Source organism: Hemiscyllium ocellatum, chromosome 11, assembly GCF_020745735.1.
Source record: "Hemiscyllium ocellatum isolate sHemOce1 chromosome 11, sHemOce1.pat.X.cur, whole genome shotgun sequence".
Lineage (NCBI taxonomy): Eukaryota > Metazoa > Chordata > Chondrichthyes > Orectolobiformes > Hemiscylliidae > Hemiscyllium > Hemiscyllium ocellatum.
The window spans coordinates 63,332,608-63,345,239 of NC_083411.1; positions in this window are offsets into that span (position 1 = coordinate 63,332,608).

Consider the following 12,632-nt stretch of genomic DNA (forward strand, 5'->3'; position numbering starts at 1 on the left):
TCCTTGAATAAATCAAGACATGAAATAATATTTTTAAAGAGATAAATGACTTATCAGTAGAGGAATGCAGAATAACAGTATACAAAGAGATTTGGAGAAAAATGAAAATCTAATGGAAGGCAACAGGAATTATAAAATTCAATTGTCAAGGAAAATAAATCAAAATAATAAAATGTTTTACACTTCTGCATTGATTAAATGGGAAGCTTGTAATCAGAATGGAACCACCAGGTGACAGGCAGGTTAATACCACAGAAAACAATGGAGGGAAGGCAGAAATATTCAGTAATTATTTTGTTATTTTTCCCTTGGAAAGAACAGGTAGAGGTGACACTGAATCATGAGATAAGCAATGAGAACAATTAAATTAAAATTTGGGATATATTGAATAAATTAAACAAAATTGAAACGAACGGAGACCCTGTTCCATGGTTATGTCCGTGTATTTTTAAAGAATCCGAGGAAGTGATAGCAGAGGCATTACCACGTACATATTAATAACTGGTTAGACAAAAAAGGTATAGTGGCTGAGGAATGGCAGAAAACTAATTTTATCCCTATATTTGAGGAGGGAGAGAGAACATGTCCAGAAAATTATCAACCTGTCAGCTTGATATGTTTAGGAGGAAAGTCATAGAATTATCAATAAATGAGAGATAGAAGAACATCCGGAAATAAAAAGACAACATAAATAACTTTGATAATATGCCCCATAATAAACAAATTAATTAGGTCAAAGAATGTGGAAATGGGGATAAATGGAAGAATTGATTGGCTGGCTGGGTTTGAAACTGAAAACAGAGTGGGGACAAAGGGATGTTATTCAGTCTGGTAGAATGTAGAAATTAATGCTCTATCATGATCTGCTGTCGTGCTGTTCACAATTTATTAATTTATAAATTTGTACCTGACATCAAATTGACGTGAGCTGCAACAATTTACAGCAGGATATTAATAAACTTGCTGATTGAACAGCTAATTGGTGAATGAAGTTATGAATAAATGTGTTCTGATACATGTAGCTGGCAAGATCAGGGGAGCCACTTATTAATGAGAAAGTACAAGCTCAGGGAAGGATAAGGAACAAAAGTACTGAATAGGTTTTAATGGAGTGGACACAGAGGCAATCTTATTTTGGGATGAAGAGTGTATTAGAGGCCTCACTATAGGTGATCACCACAAATTCAATCACAATTTCAGAGGAAATGTCTGCACCCAGATTGGTAAGAATGAGGAAATTGGTACCACAAGAATTTGAGGCAAGAATCACTTCCTCGGATTCTTTAAAAATACACGGGCATAACCATGGAACAGGGTCTCCGTTCGTTTCAATTTTGTTTAATTTATTCAATATATCCCAAATTTTAATTTAATTGTTCTCATTGCTTATCTCATGATTCAGTGTCACCTCTACCTGCTCTTTCCAAGGGTATTTAAGAGATGTATTTCCACACAGTAGGGATGCTATCCTACTCTATTCAGATAACAATACAACCAGATGAGGAGAAGAGACGATAAGGTTACAATGGTAGATTAGAAATAAAAGATGCATGGACCTTTGTTTGGGAGAACAGTCTTAACATGTATTTGTTGAGCCAAATGGCCTGATCTGTGCCATGTTTTCTATATAATCCTATATAATCACTTTGAGAGAAAAAAATTAGCCATCCACTACGCTAACCACACACACACCTGATCCTCTATTGAGACAAACCTGCAGGGCATTTTGCAAACTGCTGCACACTGTAATTATGTGGATGAGCAGCCAGCAAGATGTTGAGCTGCTGTTTGTCCCAACACAGGTGGGCACAGACAACACAGCGTAGTGCAATTCCTTGGCTAAAGACTGGCATTAATATGGCAATGTTTAGCATTTCAATTTGATGAAAAGACAATTCAGAAAGAGGTATAAACAGGATGTCAATTTCCCAAGGCGCATTTTGTCCTCCAACTCAAGATGCATTTAAAACCCAAAGTTTATCGAATTCCTCACTTGAGAAACATCAAAGATCATTATTTTCTACAAAGCTTCTAATGTTTTAAAACCAATGTTTATTACAAAAAGTCCTGTGACTCAGTAATAATATTCTTGCTGCAGGTTTCTATTCAGTATCTCTGTGAGACAATACAATTGGCTATTAATCCACTGACACATCAACAGAATGAAATATGAACAATATCCTCAACAGAAGTGGACATTGTACCTTTGGGAATTCTGCTGCATTTATCATCTGCTCCCCATCAACTGAAGCAGTCTTACCATGGTAGAGTTGATTGGAAGGAAGCAAACAAGTAATACAGACTGTAGGCAAGGATGCAGGAGTAGGAAAGGTTTGCGACTGATCCTTGCATTACCATACTTATACCCACACCTTAAAGAAGGAACATAAAAACTGCAATAAATTCCTTCACATAATTTCAACTTGTAGACAACCTTGTCTCTTGCCAGTCACCATTGTAATTTCTGCAGTTCGAATCATAGAATCCCTACAGTGTGGAAACAGGCATTCAGTCCATCGAGTTCACATCAACTCTCTGAAGAGCATCCCACTCAGACCTGCCCCATTCCTGTAATCCTGCATCTCCCATGGTTGAGCTGAAAATGTGTTGCTGGTTAAAGCACAGCAGGTTAGGCAGCATCCAAGGAACAGGAAATTAGACGTTTCGCGCCAGAGCCCTTCATCAGGAATCTGGCCCGAAACGTCGAATTTCCTGTTCCTTGGATGCTGCCTAACCTGCTGTGCTTTAACCAGCAACACATTTTCAGCTCTGATCTCCAGCATCTGCAGACCTCACTTTTTACTCTCCATGGTTGAGCCATGTACACTGCACACTATGGAGCAATTTAGCATGGTCAAGCTACTTACCCTGCTCATCTTTGGACTGTGGGAGGAAACCAGATCAAACCACACAGACACAAGGAGAATGTGCAAACTCCACACAGACAGTCATCTGAGTGCCGAATTGAACCCGGCTCCCTGGTGCTGTGAGGCAACAGTGCTAGCCACTGAGTCACTGTGTTGCCCAGTTATTGCATTTCCTTAATTATCTGGAATTATATCACAGTTGAGAATTAGCTGCACTTGAATTTCAAACAGTTTAATGTGAAGATATATGTTTCTAATTGTAGAAATGTATAAATATCAAAATCTCACTGACTTTCTGGGATGTGTAATAACACTTGTTTGGTTAAAAAAAATTAAAAACCCTTGTGTGTATCAACGTCAGATACCATATCTTCATTACATTTGCTTATAATCCTGAAAATTATTGGCTGATATTGGGATTTTCAGGGACCTTTGAAGACATCACTGTATCAGTTCCATATTTTACAAGGATATGGTAATAAGATGAGATTATATATGCGCGGATATGAAAAAATGCAATAAGATAAATCAAGACCCAATAGAATGAGGCCTAATTTTGGCCATGACAGAGAACACCTTTGTTGTTGCAAAAATACCAGATGTTGGTGGGAATTCAAAGTGCTATTTCTGATACTGGTGTTTCTGTTTTTTGCTCTGTATTTTAGGGTGGGCAGTTCATGTTTGTATGGCTCCTCAAGGCAACTGGCCATTTGAATGACCAGTTAACAGCAGGTTGGTTTTCAGTGCTTTTTGTGTGGATGCCAGGTACCATTTTGGAAGTCTGAAGTACCCCTCTGGAAACAGTCTCAGCCTTGGGGATGGGAGTCTAGGGTTCTTTTCTGGTGGAAAATGTATAATATCCTTTGGGTTTGACATCATAATGCTATTTGGGACTGTTAACTATGGAAATAATGTGCATAAAAGGTAAACAGACTGCAACTGTCAGACTTGTTGCAAAGTCAAGGACTGTTGCAAAGTGTCAAGAAGTGTCAATAAATGTTGAATAATGTCAATTGAAGAAGTATCAATATTGCCCATGAGTACCCATCTGTCAAGAAGCATCAACAAGATCAGATGTGTTTTAATGAATGAGACTGTAGTCTCAATATAGAACTCTAAATAATTAAACTAAGTTTTTCTCTGATATGGTATTGGTGTCAGATATCAGATACCAGATGTCAGAACCTGTCAAAATCACAGCTGCTGTTATCTTCAATGCCTCTGGTTCAATCCAGGGGCCTAATGGAGATATGTGTGGCATCTCAGAATCAGTAATAATATCACTGCATTCGGGTGATGACTGATGTCAGGACAGTCCACTGAAACATTCATTATCCCACTGATTCAGGTAGTTGTTCTGAGTGAGTCAGAGATGTGGGGCTGTAGGTGTATACATGGTGTGATAGATTGTATACATGTGGCCTGAAAAGTTCAGGGCAATGAATGTGGAACTGATCTGCAACCACCTCCAATAGGTCGCACAGGGTATGTGTCCCTATAGCGCAAACCCTCCACCCCTTGCAACATCCCTTTCAAGTTTCACAACACATTTCATACAGCAGAGAGATCAGAATTGCATGCCGTATTCTAAAGGTGGCCTGACCAATGTCTGGTACAGCTGCGACATAACCTCCCAACTCCTATACTCAATGCACTGACCAATAGAGGCAAGCATACCAAATGCCTTTTTCACTACCCGATCTATCTGCAATTCCACTTTTAAGAAACTATGAACCAGCACCCCAAAGTCTATTTGTTCAGAAACACTCCCCAGTACCCTACCATTAAATATTTAATTCCTGCTCTGATTTGCTTTCTAAATGCTGCACCTTACATTTATTTAAATTAAACTCCACCAGCCACTCCTCGGCCCATTAGCCCATCTGATCAAGATCCTGTTGTACTCTGAGGTAACCTTTTTCAATGTCTGCGACCTCCAATTGTGATTTCATCTCCAAACTTACCAACTATACCTCCTATATTCACACCAAATCATTTATATAAATGATGGAAAGCAGTGGACCCAGTACTGATTCTTGTGGCACACTGCTGGTCACAGGCCTCCAGTCTGAAAAGCAACCCTCCACCATCATCCTCTGTCTTCTAGCTAGTTCTGTATGCAAAGCTAGTTCTCGTCGGATTCCATGTGATTTAACTGTGCTAACCAGTTTACAATTTTAAGGGGACACATACATTTAATTGTATAGAATAGCAAGCAACCTTGGTATTTATACTGAGATAACTCCACAAAGGTTGGCATCCTGTCACTAAGTTACCCTTTATTTACATGTGGAGAGACCTTGACACTGATCCAGTTCCCTTAGAGCCAGATTTCAGAATGAACTTGATGGTCAGATACATGGGGCAGCACAGTGGCTGAGCAGTTAGCACCGCAGCCTCTCAGTACCAGGGACTGAGTTTGATTCCTGCGTAGGGCAACTGTTTGCGTGGAGTTTGCACATTCTCTCCGTGTCTGTGTGGGTTGCCACCAGGTGCTCTGCTTTCCTCCCACAATTCAAAGATGTGCAGGTCAGGTAAATTGGCACTGAGGATGGCTACCCACCTTCTGGCTCTCAGTCTGCCCTATGCAGCATTGGGCTCTCACTCACCCCAATGCACCGTCTGGCCAGTGGCTATCCTGGCACACCTACCGGCCACTTCTAGGACAGCGCAACCCCCTTCCCTGGGACAACAGCATGCAGGGTAGCCCACAAGCCTTCTGGATCTTAGCCTGCCCATATGCGCCTTCTGGCTCTTTGCTGCGCTGACACACCTTTTGACCACCTCTAGGTCAGCCCGTCCCGCTCACCCCTTCTCAGGACGACAGCGCTCAGAACAGCCTACCCACCTTCTGGCTCTCTGGGCAACTGGCATCAGGGTGGCCTACCCACCCTCCGGCTTTCGGGACAGCCTACCAACCTTCAGGTTCACAGGATGGCCTACCCACCCTCCGGCTCTCGGGGTGACAGCTTTCAGGACGACCCATGAGCCTCCAGCTCATAGTAAGACTTGCCAGACCCAGGGACACAAGACAGTGCAGGTGATAACCCAAAAAACACCACAATACAGTTAATTGCCAAAAAACAGAGTCCTTTCTGGTACAGAGTCCAAATGTAGAGTCTTCAGAATACAGAATCCATTCCCAGGAATGGAGTCCACTCCAGTTTATGAGGCGCATTGTCCAAAATGAAGTCCACTCCAAACTGCAGAGTCCACTCCCAAAGGCAGCAAATGTACACCCCGCAGCACACAGGTGTTCGGTCTCCATAGAGTCCTGGCCCAGCCTTGGAAAACCAGGCCCACTCACAGGAACACAGTACATTGTACAGGTGCAGTTAACTCACAGGGTTTGATCCACTCCTGAAGGCAAGGTCCTCACCCAAACTCCAGGATACAGTAAGTGTTCACTTCCCAACACACACACACACACACACACACACACACACACACACACACACACACACACACACGTTCATTCTTCAGAGACCCCGTCCCAGGACTAGGCCTCCCCACAGGAACAGTTCGTCTGGTGAAATGTATGTCTTCTATAAGGGCTCAGTCCAAACACCAAAAAAAAACAAAAGGAAACTAGAGTCAAAGGGCTAAGCCCTACCACAAAATTAACATTATCCTTTTCTCAAAAAGAAAAAAAGAGTAACACACAGGCTGTAACCAGCCAGTGAAACAACAATCCCCTAATGAGAACTGAGCTACACCTGAAACACATTATGTGCATCAGGAGTTTAACAATCAGTCCTCACTTAAAGGAATGAAAATGTGTTGCTGGAAAAGCGCAGCAGGTCAGGCAGCATCCAAGGAGCTGGAGAATCGACGTTTCAGGCATGAGCCCTTCTTCATTCCTGAAGAAGGGCTCATGCCCGAAGCGTCGATTCTCCTGTTCCTTGGATGCTGCCTGACCTACTGCGCTTTTCCAGCAACACATTTTCAGCTCTGATCTCCAGCATCTCCTCACTTAAAGGAATGCCAGTTAACAAACTCGCTAAATAATTCAGCCAGTTTTCCCCCTCTAGAAAAAAGGAAGTCAAAACTAACTGTAACACCAGCCAGCATAGAGTCAGTCTCCTAAACTAAGAAGGCCTCTGAAAATCCTGTTTATATCAGTCTGCCAGGGCTTTCCTGGCTGGACCAGACTAACAAGCCCAATCAGGGAGCTGATATGTAGTCAACCTGGCTGACTTCATTACAGGAAATTCGACATTTCGGGCATAAGCCCTTCATCAGGCTTATGCCCGAAATGTCGAATTTCCTGTTCCTTGGATGCTGCCTGACCTGCTGCGCTTTTCCAGCAACACATTTTCAGCTCTGATCTCCAGCATCTGCAGACCTCACTTTCTCCCAGACTTCATTACAGTCACTACATACACAAAGCATATAAACAACAAAGCTTAAATGATAGCTTGAAAGGAAAGAGATCCATGCTTCCAACTCTGTTGATAGAAGTACAAAATTTTAAAGTAAAGCATTGGTATCAATATAACATCAAAGTAATAGATAAAACTTTAATACCCCATAGTGTGAGACTAATTAGGTTCAGAATGAGTTTGAAATGAAGATAATCAATATCAAAATCTCTCTTTAATGAATTTAATTGTTTGGGTTATGTTAAGATGTCTATGATGACTTTTTTGGTTTTGCATAATTTAATAGCAGTATGGAAGCTAGTGATTGATAATAATAGATAATCCCTAATCATTATCCCATATTAAATGAGGATACCTTCCCCTTATTATAATATTGCACATTCAATTTCTAATGAATCGTTCTGAATTTATTCTAGTTCAGGCTAATTAATAGCCATGGAGAAAGTGAGGACTGCAGATGTTGGAGATCAGAGCTGAAAATGCGTTGCTGGAAAAGCGCAGCAGGTCAGGCAGCATCGAAGGAGCAGGAGAGTCGACGTTTCGGGCATTCCTGAAGAAAGGCTCATGCCCGAAACGTTGACTCTCCTGCTCCTTGGACGCTACCTGACCTGCGAGTTAATAGCCATGTTTGCCAATCTGTTTGTTCAGATCCGATCAGGTAATAAGGTAACAAGGCACAGCATTCCTTAATCAGATCATGGTGTTACTTATTTGAACTGGCATCGTACTCTATTACAAAGTTGTCATCACAAGGATCCCCAGGATGATGTTTATTAGGTATGTATAATCTGTATACACTATGCCACACAATTGTGAAAGAAGTTGACCATGCTATATCTGGTCTTTTTATTCTTAGAAGAATGCAACTTGCTTGTAAATTTTACAGAATGGTCACCATTATGTCAAAAATTCTCATACTATCCATATATTTAATCCTAATTCCTTCAAACAGGTTGTTAAGATGAGCATACGATATAGGAGTAGAAGTAGTCAGTTTCCCTTAAGTCTACTCCACAATTTAGTGAGATCAGAGTTGATCTGATAATCCTCAACTCCACTTTCCTATCTTTTCTCCATAATCTTTGTTTCCCTTACTTATTAAACATCCTTCTGTCTCAGCCTTAAATATATTAAATGACACTACCTTGCCCACCTCTGCACTAAAGAATTCAAAAGATTCTATCCTTAGAAAAATTTCTTCCATGTCTCTGTTTTAAATGTGTACCCACTTATTATGAGATAATGTACTCTGGTCTCAGACTGACCCACAGGGCAAACATCTCTGCATCAACCCTATAAAGTCCTATCAGAACCTTATGATTCTATAAGATCATCTCTATTTTTTTCTAAACTCTGTGATTATACTGTCTTTTAGGGATGTGTTCTGTCCTGTTTCTCTTGCAAAGCGGTATTGTCACAGTGGTGATGACATGTCTTGACCCTAACACACCCCACCAGGCCTTGTTATCATGTAGTCTGTTATTATACACAGCCCATTGTTAGCCATTAACACTTTCAATTAACAGCTATTCACCCTTCCAGCTAGATCATTATCCATCTCTTTGTCTGTTCAACTGTTCTTCTGTCGTTGGGGTCTATCCCCATCTATCATTTTCTCTTTACCCACTCCCTCACCCTACCTTCTACAAATAAACTGCCATTTTCCGAGCTACCATCAGTTCTGAGGAAGGTTCACTCAATCCAAAATACTAATTTTGATTTCTCTTCACAGATCTCACCAGATGTGCTGAGCTTTGCCATCAATTTCAGTTTTGCTTCTAATTTACGTTACATGCAGTTCTTTTGAATTTTATATCATAAATTGTTGGTTCTGCACCTTCCAAGCTCACGCAGTATTGTTTTTATGTAAATTTGGATCAAATACACTCTTTACTGAAATACTTTTGCTCAGAAGGATTTTTGATGAGTATTAATCCCTTTGGCAATATAAATATTGGGGGAGAAGGTGGTCTAGCCATAGTAATGTCATAGGGCTAGTCATTGAGAACTCCAGGGTGATATTCTGAGGGCTGGACTTCAATTAAAACCAGGACTAAAACTCTGGCCTGACGATGACTTAATCACTGTTATTGTCATTTTAAAAAAAAGCTGAAAATGTGTTACTGGAAAAGCGCAGCAGGTCAGGCAGCATCCAAAGAGCAGGAGAATCGACGTTTCGGGCATGAGTCCTTTTTCGGGCTCATGCCAGAAACGTCAATTCTCCTGCTCTTTGGATGCTGCCTGACCTGCTGCACTTTTCCAGCAATGCATTTTCAGCTCTGATCTCCAGCATCTGCATTCCTCACTTTCTCCATTTAAAAAAGTAACCCTGGTTCACTAATGCCCTTTACGGATGGAAATCTGTCATCTTTACTGGTAGCCTACCTGTAATTCCAGGACTACAGCACCGTGGTTGATTCTTAACAGACCTTCGGGCAATTGGGAATGGACAGTAAATACTGGCCTAGCTGGCAATGTCCATGTCCCATTGAAAAATATTTCAAAAATCTGAATGGTAAAGTTCACTGAGGTTTTCTGTTTAACTCTGGAATCAACTCTGGTTGAATAATCTCTTTCGTGGGCCAGATTTTCAATTAGGTTCGGGAACCCAATATCTGGATAAATTCTGCTCCTTTCCCTCTGCTTGAGTTATGTTAACATTGCAATCTAAGTTTTAAAATTAAATGGCCGGATTAGTCAGAAGGTGGACTTGGCACCTACTTAGAGGCAGTGAGTGTCTTGAGATGGAGGGTGCTGCCTGCCTGCCACAGGGGAAGATTAAAGCCTGGCTGGGATTTATTGATGAGTAAGTTTTGAAAAGACAAAAATGTATTGGAAGCCTCGAGAGTTTCTTATGGAAAGCCCCAAAAACCTGATTGATTGATCCAATTGATATTAGTAAGATATTTAGTTGCCATCTTTGTTACTGGGGAAGTATTTTCATTTTACATTATGACCCATATAATGGGGGACTATGGCAGCAATTCACTCTTCCAACTGCAGTCAGAACAGTGCATTAAAAGTGTAATTGCATCATATTAAACAAAGGCTGGCATTTAGTGAGCTATAATATAGTTTAGAACAAAACATATACTTTTAACAAATATCCAGTAAGAAAAATGGTTAACCATGACTAATAAAAGAAATTAATGATTGCATTAAATCAAAGGAAGAACTGTATAAAGTATCCAAAGTAGTTTGTAAGCCTATGAATTGAAACATTTTGGAATTCAGCAAATGACGAACGACAAAAATATTAAGGATGGGAGAATAGAACATGAGAGTACACTAGCGAGAGACATAAAATTGGGCCGTAAAAACATCTCTAGGTATGTAAAAATTACAAAAAAGCAATTTCAAAAGGGTGCTCATTACAAGAAAAGCCAGGAGAATTTTTTAAAAAGGGGATAAGGACAGAGCAGCAAAAATAAACCATACTTTGATTTATCTCAGCAGAAGAAATTGAAAATATCCCAGAAAAATTAAGAATCTATGGACTAATACAAATTAGAAATTCAATTTCAAAAATGTCAATATTGGCAAACAAAAGTATGAGAAAATTTAATATAATTTAAAGTAGATAGATCATCTGAACATGAGCTACATTTGGGTGGCACAGTGGTAGTGCTGCTATCTCAGTGTCAGGGACCTAGGTTCAATTAAACTCTCAGGTGATTGTGTGGAGATTGCACATTCTCCCCGTGGGTTTCCTTTGGGTACTCAGCTTCCCTCCGAGAGTCCAAAGGTTTGCAGGTTAAGTGAATTAGCAATGGTAAATTGTCCAGGAATGTGCAGAGGAAACCCATGCAGACATGAGAATGTGCAAACTCCCCATAGACAGTGGCCTGATGGTGGAATCGAACCTGAGTTGCTGGTGCTGTGAGGCAGCAATGCTGACCACTGAGCCACTTTGCTCCCCTAAATGTACAAGTGCTTTGAAATACTAGCACTTCTCAGTCACACATGCATCAACTTAGACATTCATCAACATTCTTCATCTTTGTTGGGTCAAAATTTCATAGTTCCCCATATTCTCCACAAGAGAATAGAAGGAATTGGAGCAAGCACAGGCTATTTAGCCCCTAAGCTAGTCCAGCATTCATTATGATTATGGCTCATCTTCTACCCTAACATCCAAGCGGAAAACAAATTGTAAAGATTTATCCTCTTCTGAATGAAGACATTTCTTCCTCATTTCAGACATAAGTGGCTTGCTAATCTTTAGTTGTAGGACACTCGTTAGTTTGATGAACCTGTTTTGCACTCCCTCTACAGCAAGTATATCTTTAGGTAGGTAAGGAGATGAAAACTACGCACAATTCTCAAGGTATAATTTCACCAAGATTCTATGCAGTTGCAGTAGGACACCTTTTTGTCTTTACTAAAATCCTTTTGTAATGAAAATGTTCTTAATTGCTGGCAGTCCCTACATGTTAAATTTCAGTGTCTGATGAACAAAGGAAACCAATTATTTTGAAGTTCAACGCTTCCCAATCTTTTAATGTTAAAGAAGTATGCTGTATTTCTGTTTTCCCAATGAAAGTACATAGTATCACACTTCTCCACACTGTATTCCATCTAACAATTCTTTGCTTACTCAAATAGCCTCTCCAAAACCAAAAAAAAACTTTGCACTTTGCTCATAACTCACACTTACATTCAAATAAAAGCATTAACTGTGGATAATGGAAATCTTATAAGATAGAATGCTGAAGAAACTCAGCAGGTCTGGCAGCATCTGTGTAGTGAGAAATGGAGTCAACGGTTTGAATTTCATATGATACTTTTTCCAACCTGAGAATGATCCATTTGTACCTACTTCCTATTTTCTGCCTGTTAACCTGTTCTTAATCCATGAATACATACCTCTTTAAATTGCCTAGAAATTGTGTGGCACAAACAATATTTGTTACTCATCAAGCATTTCTTCGACATTGTTCAGGTCTTGCTGCATGTGGGTTTGGATTGCTTTCTGTCTGGAGGCGTTAAGAATGGAATTGAACTCTGTACTGGCATCAGTGAAAGCAAGAAATGGAGAATGATGACAGAAACTCTATAATCAACCAAATCCCTTTGTACTTAACCTTTTAGCTATTCGTATACCAATGGTACTACAAAACACTTGTTTCCTTCTACTCTGTAGTATTTTCTGGTTATTCATAATGAGTTTATCAGTCACAGATATAACTACTTTCTGATAGGCTCTGCCTTCTTTGGTGGGTTTTACTGGTTTCTTGGAGACAACTAACTTCCTATTTAGTATCTTCCATGGATTTCATCAGGGATTTAGTTCACTGTGATGGCCAAAAGGTGATGCAAAATGGTGCCAATGGCATGGAATTAATTTCTATCATCCGTTTATGGAGGTCCTGCTCCACTGGAT